The following is an 8,963-nucleotide window of genomic DNA, read 5'->3' as shown; positions in this document are numbered from 1 at the left end:
AGACATCACCCGGGTTAGTCAGACATCACCATGGTTTACCACCACTCCTGCCACCGTTCTGGCCTTAAAATCCATGAATGAGTATGGTATGAATGCCTAGATAATTGTGTGCCTTGCATAGGTACCAACTTTCTAATGTGCCAGGGGGTGCTCAACCCCCAGCTCTGCCCCAGGCCCTAGGCCCCGCCCCCATTCTACCCCTTCCTCCAAGGCCCCACCCCTGCCCTGCCTCTTTCCAACCCGCCTCTTCCTGCCTCTCCTCCGCCCCCGCTCCACCCATGCCCTGCCTCTTCCCACCCTGTTCCACCCCCTCCTCCCCAGCGCCTCCTGCATGCTGTGGAAGAGCTGATCGCAGCGGGTGGGAGGCACTGGGAGGGAGGGGGAGGAGCTGATCGATGAGGCCACTGGCAGGCAGGAGGCACTGGGGGAGGGGGACGAGCTGATCGGGGGGGCTGCTGGTGGGTGCTCGGCATCCACCATTTTTTCCCCTGTGGGTGCTCCAGCCCCAGAGGACCCACGGAGTTGTCACCGATGGTGCCTTGTCCTTACAATAAGGAGTCATCAAAGGGACTAGAACGCATTAGTTAATGTTACATTAACAGCTCGGTGATGTGGGAAAGTGAGAAGAGTGTGCACAAAGTCTCCCAAGCCTTTTTTTCAGGTACTTCCAGAGTGGTTATACCAACCCTAGTCCCAAAAAAGAGGAGAAGCTTCAGATTTGGATCTACCTGAAATATTGCTGGGTATACTGGATGGTATCCATGACTACTTCAAGCACACCTTTTGACCAATGTTAAAATTGCTACAGTACAGAGAGGTTGAAAATATTCAGCTTAACCTAAGAGGATATCTTATGAATTTCATGGTTTGGACATATTTATAATCTGGGATACTTTGAGAAAATTATTGCTATGATAAATGAATAACTGTGTGGGAAAGCACAGAGGTAGGCAGAAGCATTTTCTGTATCCTTCTAAGGAAAGTCTTGGATATGTCTTCATACATGATAGCCGGCCTGGCCTGGACCATCAATTCAGAACCAGGGGACTATTACATATCAATTTTATTCTAACTAATAACTTCCATTTTTGTATAAAGTGCTGCACAGCTTATGTGAAGCGCCACAACACTAGCTTTCTTTTTGTTTCATTTACTTTACTGTCAGTTTAAATTTGAAACTTTAATGAAAATAAATGAGTCCTAACAATTCAGAGACAGCAGGAGAACTGGCAGTAAATAAAGCAACATATTTATGGCTTCATAAAGCAGGAAATCAGTCACTTTTATTATTTCCATAGGAGCTTGTTTTGTGTCTCAATAGTTTACCCACCAGAAGGCTAATTTGTAAGTCAAACACGTCTTTGTTACACTGGTGACTGCTATCTTCCTAGGCCAGCATGATGCATGTCACATTATTTTCTTAGAGTGACTGGAAGCCTTTTCCAGTGGTCTAATAGCTGGAAGATATTGTATAACAGTTGAATTAGCAAAGTAAGCCTATTGATTTTTGTTACCTTTTATCATCTGTTCCATCACTCTTATTGGTCACCAGTCTTCACCTGTGCATCTTACTGACCATGTGAACATTTTGGCAACACCTTCTAAAGATGGACAGTCCTTTGCCCTTCAGTCTCTCACCAGAGATTAGAAGCTTAGTGTTTCTTGTCCCAAAGAATGATCTTTTATCAAGTCCCTCAAACCAGACTAAAATATCTTAAAGAAGGCAAAGATTATCAGAAAGTGAGAGAAACTATACTAAAATCAAAGGAAAATGGTATAAAACCATATATAATTATACAATTAATAGCTGCTTAAGCTAATAACTTGTATTGTGGTTGTGTGTAGCGGTTCCAGCCAAGATGAGGGTCCAACATCCTTGCAGTTATGGAAAAGAGAAATGCTCACCTCTTTAGGCTGCTGTCAGTTTCTCAGAGCATCTTCCTCTGATCAGCTTGCACCTGTTCAACTCTGTGCCCCTTGATATCAAGGCTGCTAAATGACAGAGCCTTCTTATCTCTCTGGTATCCTTTTCATGAAATATCCCTGAGACCCTCTGAACAAAGGCTGTTAATATATATATACCATTATAGCTAGGGAGCAATTAGGGTGGAATGATTATTGTTGGTTCAGGAGTCGTCTCTTGGCACATAAAACTAGCAATACCTACTGGATTGAGAGAAGAACAGAGGCATTGTATATAACTGACCCCTCTTCTATGTCTGTATTTGTTTCTCTGACTTTCTTTCTTTCTTTCCTGAAACCTAGCAGTTCAAATGCTCCATTTATCATGCCCATATTTTGATCCAAATAAAATTTTATGGTAAATGGGCTCCTTATTTGGATGTTAATGGGCGTTTTTCCCCCTAAAGGTCTGGATGTACTTTCCTGTAGTGGTACGCAATAAATCAAGCACTTTTCAATCATTGCTTTAAAGTTATAGTGATGATTTGAAGCCATTTGGTGCTGTTTTGCACTCCAGGGCTGTTTTTTGAAGATGTCTGTTTTAAGTATTTAATACTAAATTCTGGTATGATGTAAAGAAAGGCCAGACTAACAGCTGGGAGACCTACTGCATATTTCTGAAGTTAGTGAATTAAAGCAAATGAACACACAATTTAAAAACAAACGAACAACCCCCCCCCCACACACACACCAAGGATAGTGTATCACAAAATGAACATACCTTTATTCATTTAGTGTGTTGACAATCTTAAGTGTTCATTACTTGATAGAAATTGGAAATTTATTACTAAAGGTACTGTAGAGTATTTTGTATGAATACATTCTTACTAATTAGACTTCACTACTGCACTAATTTAGCAAATTTTGCTGAGAAGTTGAGGAGAGACTGGGCCTAATTCATCACAACTCTCTTCCAGTTTTATTCCAGTGTAGCTTAACTGATGTCAGTGTAAAACTGGAGTAATGCAGAGGTGAACCAGGCTCAGATTGTGCAGACTAGTAAGCATGGATTGGTGAAAAACTCTGTAGGAGGGTTTGCCTGTTTCATCTATGTCTGCACTGATGAAGCTGTTCTTTTCTAATGAAGTTTATGAACTAAAATCAGATACAGTTTTTTGGGGGGGTTGACATATGTGGAGCCTATTTTGATTTGCTGGGTGCAGTCCTTTGGTTATGTTGGATCCGGGTCCCATTTAGTCTTAACTACAGGCTGCAGAAGTGCAGCAATTTTTATGATATCCCTACATGGTGTATATACAGTCATATGATGAGTGGACAGAACGATGAGATACATCACATTTATCATGCAAATTGAATTGTCTTACACTTGGCAGGAACCCATTTCTACCTGGGCTACTTCAAGGATTCTGTATCCCGGAACACATTCAAACTGACACTATTCATTTTATACATCAGCCTACTGGAGGAACGTTTCCTTTCCCTTTAATGTAGAATTTCCTCCAGAATATTCAGGGTAGACAATATTCAGTCCTAGACCAGCAGTGATTTGTTTCAGGCCCTGTAACAGGCTGGTCTACCCCTTTAAGAGCCAGGGGCCAGCTAGCCCTGTTTAATTATCAGAATGAAGGGGGGTGGGGCAGGGTCAGGTGGTGTCTATAAAGGGCTGAGAGCTCAGCTGGAACCAGAGATATAAAAAGGAGGCTAGTTTCTGTGATGGTTCTGGAGTGAAACAAGGTAAAGAGGGAAAAGTCTCTGCTCCCCTGCAGTATGTACTGAGTATGGAAACTGCTTTGTTTTGTGTTACTTTGCAATTTTTTTTTTTTTTTTTGTTTGAATTAATAAATTGTACCCTGAGGAAAGGGCCTGAAAGAGATCTGGGTATGATATGTAAAACCCTTCCTGGGCTGGGGAAACAGGGCCTATAGCCCATGACTGCAGAGCTGGTAATAGGAGCTTTGTACCACTGGTGAGAGGAGACTCCCACTTTCCTCTAGATCTTCCAGGGCTAGAATGAAGCTGTTGGAATCTGATCTCTATGGGTAAAAATGCTGTTTGAAGTCATTTGTAGAGATTTGTGTATAGCACCCTACGTGGTGGGCCTCCTAATGACAGTGACAGGCTTTTCAAGTGACCAGATAAAGGAAATTAATACAAGTACTTTAAAAATCTCTCTAAAGCATTTTTAAAACAGTGGCTCCTTAGGATATGCAGCCTATACACAATGCAGGATGGTATAAATAAATAAATTAATGGAGATATCCTATCTCCTAGAACTGGAAGGAACCTTGAAAGGTCATTGAGTCCAGCCCCCTGCCTTCACTAGCAGGACCAAGTACTGATTTGCCCCAGATCCCTAAGTGGCCCCTGCAAGGATTGAACTCACAACCCTGGGTTTAGCAGGCCAATGCTCAAACCACTGAGCTATCCCTCCCCCCATGTGTATGTATGTGGTGTAGTCAAAGGCTTTACCTGTATTTATGTGGAATAACCTGCTAAATTGTACCTAAATTGCTTTTTAAAATAATGCTACCAAATCCAATTCATGCTGCTAAGACTTGTGTCCCTTCCCACTATGTGCACACACATACTGTTTTAGAGTCTTTTAGGCCCAAATCAAGGAAGGCCTCTCAGCATCTGTTTAACTTTAAGCATATGAGCAATCCAATTTGATGAATCAAAATCAAACTGGACTGCTTATGCTTAAGGGTCTCTGAAAATACAAGGTATTTTAAATGGAGAGAAACTTAAAAGAGATGCAGTCAAAAGCTTGTCTTATGAGAGAATAAATTAGTTTTGAACATGTACTCAATGGAGTTAAACAATGTCCTTTAATAACAAACCTTATATACATGCTATCTGAAAATAAGTGACTTTTCAAGTACTATGGCATATTTATTAGGGAATATATCTTTGGGAGAGTGGCTAATTCAGTCATATATGGTGCAAAAATGAATTCTCTTGAAGATTATAACATGTCTGAAATATAGGTGTGCACATAGCTGTATTAAACCCTTATCATGAGCGCAGAGAGTACACTAAATTAGGGGGCTACCTACTGCGAGGTTGTAAATTTAGGTAAGGGATAATTATGATGGAAATCTAAGACAACACACCTTTTAGAATAAAAATCCATGTGTTTATCTGTGATTGCTCCATCTCAAATTACTGAGCGAAAATGTGATAGCTATGGCTTGCAGAACATTAAAGAATCCATAGTAGCTCCATATCGTTAATTAAATCTTGTAAACTTAAATTCTCATCTGCTATTTCCTAAGCGGCACAGGCTTTATTTCACAGGCTAGTGATGATGGATGTTTTTATCTAGATGCTACTCTGATGATACATTAGATGTTCTGGTCAGGTAACCAATAAAATATATTAGGCTACCACTCTACTTATTCACTGAAGTACAAGAGTAGCAAAGTTGGTATTTCCCTGGTAAAATTGACTACACTGCATTTGTCACAGTAACATACACCTTTGCCAGCTGGAGAACATTTTTCTTCACCTTGGCAAAGAAAAACAAACACTTTTAGCTTGTTAGCTTTAATTTCTAATCCTGAATCACTTGGAAACTGGATGCTGCTCCCAAATAAATTAGCAAGAATTTCGCCTTTGATTTCCTGGGGGTAGGATTGAAGCTTTACCAAGTAAGTAAACAAATCCTGAGCTAAACACAATGTTCTTTTGGTACCCACTTGACTATTTCTGCTAGGACTGATTTTTTTTTCCCCTTCTGAAATGATTAGATTTGGAAGGATTAGATTTTTATTGGTAAATGTTCATAAATATTGATTTCATGGCACACAGATAAAGTGATGAAAACATATTTCCCTAGATAATCAAAATTTATAGGTAGGCAAAGTAAGAAAAATGCTGCTTGAGAATTTCTTAGAGTTTGATTTCAGGTTATTTCCTTTGTATATTCTGATGTGATGTTGACACTTTGTGTTTTAATGGTTATAAAGCTTTAACTTTTTGAATCTCCATGTCTGCTGTCATTAACTAACTGTCTGATTCCCCCATAATTTCCCACAACTGTGAACACTTCAATGATTCGAAAGCTTATGCTCTAATAAATTTGTTAGTCTCTAAGGTGCCACAAGTACTCCTGTTCTTCTTGCGGATACAGACTAACACGGCTGCTACTCTGAAACCTGTCATAGAATCATAGAATATCAGGATTGGAAGGGACCTCAGGAGGTCATCTAGTCCAACCCCCTGCTCAAAGCAGGACCAATCCCCAACTAAATCATCCCAGCCAGGGCTTTGTCAAGCCTGACCTTAAAAACCTCCAAGGAAGGAGATTCCACCACCTCCCTAGGTAACGCATTCCAGTGTTTCACCACCCTCCTAGTGAAAAAGTTTTTCCTAATATCCTAAAAAAGGATATCCTAAAAAAATAAGCACATGATTTATGAGGAGAAGCTGAGGGAACTGGAATTGTTTAGTCTGCAGAAGAGAAGAATGAGGGGGGATTTGATAGCTGCTTTCAACATATAGAAAGATTAATTTTAAGAGAATAGCAGCTACTTTGGGCTAGAGAATCAGCAAGACCAACGCCTCACTTTTTTAATGAAATCTTTTTTTAAAATCAGCTCATAAAGCACTCCTTCATATTTCAAGAAGTGCTTCCTGAACTGTTTAAAAGCCCCCAAATTAACTGTGTGACAGAGAATTGATACAAGGATGAGCTCATTGCCATGCCAGCTTTTGATATCTTCATTCAAAAATTCTGTGCCTGTTGGTCGGTTCATCCATCTGCCTGCTGAAAATAATCCCTTTAGGATGGGGTTTTTTCATTTCTGCATGTATTTTAACTTCTGTGCTTACCACAGGCAATAACAAAATCTCTAGTCTTTTCCAAATACTCACTCAGTTTATTGTTTACCTTTTTAAGGACTTGGTTGCAGAAAAATAATAGCATCCCAATGGCATACTACATAGGCACACTGGAGCTTTGTACATTTGACAAATGCAATTGAAGTGACCATCATGTGTATCTTAAATGAAATGGGTGTTGTATACATTAAAGAGAACATAACCAATTAGCAAAATCCATTCTCATTAATGTGTGTGCAACCTGCTCAGTATTGTAGCTGAACCATTGTACATATGCAGCAGCTCTTCCAGATCAGTCAAAGAAGCGTTTGACCGAGCCAATAGCTGTGCAGATCTTGTCCCAGCACTAATTTCATTCAACTTTCTTCTCTTTTGGACAACTACACACAGGAGTTAATCCCTAGTCGCCATCACCTCTTGTCTCTGGTCTAGGGTTGCCAACTTTCCATTTTTTCAAAACCAAATACTACAGGCCCCCCTGTTACTTAATCCCACCACACACACACCCAGACTCACCTGCCACCTGTAGAGCTGGGGTTGGAGGAGCTGATGCAGAGCCTGCTTGCCCAATCGGGGTGGGAGGGCTGTCTGTCCCAGGAGTGAGGGGCTGGAGAGAGCCAGAGCCCCAGGAGCCTGAGAAAACGAGATGGGCCATCACAGACAGCAAGCCCAGCTGATGGCCCCACTCCTCAAGTGCAGTGCACTGTCAAGATCCCCCCTCCTCCAGCAACAGCTACTCTTCCCGCCCTCCTGGTGGCAGAGGCCAATCGCGGTTACTGCAGTAACCGGACTTTTGGTGTCCAGTCAGCACTGCTGACCGGACACTGCACAGGTCCCCTTTTGACTGGACTTTCTGGTCGAAAACTGGGTACTTGGCAACCCTACACCAGTTGTCAGACTAGAGTAGAACTAATTTTTGGTAACTGGAAATGCAAGGTCAAATTCTACCCTCATCCACACACATGCTGCGTTGTTTAATTCAATGGCATTTCAGAGACTTTACAAAATGATGCTAGGGTTTGGGGCATTCCAGGTGCTGATAGTGGAGAACAAATTAGGGAGGTGTTGGAATGCACAGTAGTAATGTGACTGTAGGAAAGTCAGCATATCATTTTAGGCTATTCTTGGGCTGATGCAGCTATTGAGTATCTTTAACACATGAAGAGCTCTATATTAGTGTATTCTAAAGGCACTATGTTCCTGGTGCAGTATTTATCAGCCTTACAAATATGATTTCCAAAAGGATCAGGGCAGGAGAAGCCTATTGCACCAACCTTGTGAGTCATAAAAAAAATTCAATTGATGGCTTCTGACCGTATCTTATAGAGGGCAGAGCACATTTTAAGAAAGTATCTCAATATTAATGTGCTTAATGGATGCTATCTGTCTAGAATGCTTAATCTGATACATCATCCAAAAAAACACTTGCAGAATAATAAATAGTCTGAGGATATGGAAAACCGCAGGTCAGGAGCAAATTGCAATATACGTCCACCATCTGATCACAATTTTTAAGTGAATGGCATTTGTGCTGTTGCTTTCCTAGCCGATTTGAAGAACTTCTACTCACTAGTCTTCCTCAGTATGTAGTCTCTCCATTTACCTCACTTGTCTGTCTTATAACCCTCCCTCCCCCCTTATCGCAATGCCTGACTTCTTGTGCATTATGGCAGGGTGCTGCTAGAGAGGCCTTAATCAGCTCCTGCCACTCCAGCCCCAATCAGGGGGACTGAATTGGGGCTGGGTAGATAGTCTGATGCTTGCCTGGTAACTGACCACAACTGCCAGCCCTGTTAGCAGGAGCTATAAGGCTGGGAGGAAGAGCTAGTGGGAGTTGGAGACCAGGAGGCTCAGACTCAGAGGGAGGTGAAAGTCTCCTAGTCTGTTGCTGGCCAAGCCCTTGGTAGGTCAAGTTGTTGTAAAAAGCCTGTATATAGTTGGAAACTGCTGGGGGGGATTTGATCACAAATAAAGAGCATGGGTGTTGCACCAGCCTGAAGTGTCCCTGAGTCTCTGAGAAGAGGGGGAGAAGGGCCAAACCAGAGGGGCACGGCGTGCACCCCGTTACATGCATATTAGATGGGAAATTATATCATCTCAGCAGTTGGCTCACTTGGCTAACTATTTTGACCAAGTTGATAAGATGGGCAGTTGTCATTCATTTCTTGACTCCCATAACTTTTCTATTGGGAAGAAAA

The sequence above is a fragment of the Terrapene carolina genome, unplaced genomic scaffold, assembly GCF_002925995.2.
Source record: "Terrapene carolina triunguis isolate 2854851 unplaced genomic scaffold, T_m_triunguis-2.0 Scaffold25, whole genome shotgun sequence".
Taxonomy (NCBI): Eukaryota; Metazoa; Chordata; order Testudines; family Emydidae; genus Terrapene; species Terrapene triunguis.
Note: the sequence above shows the minus strand (reverse complement) of the source record.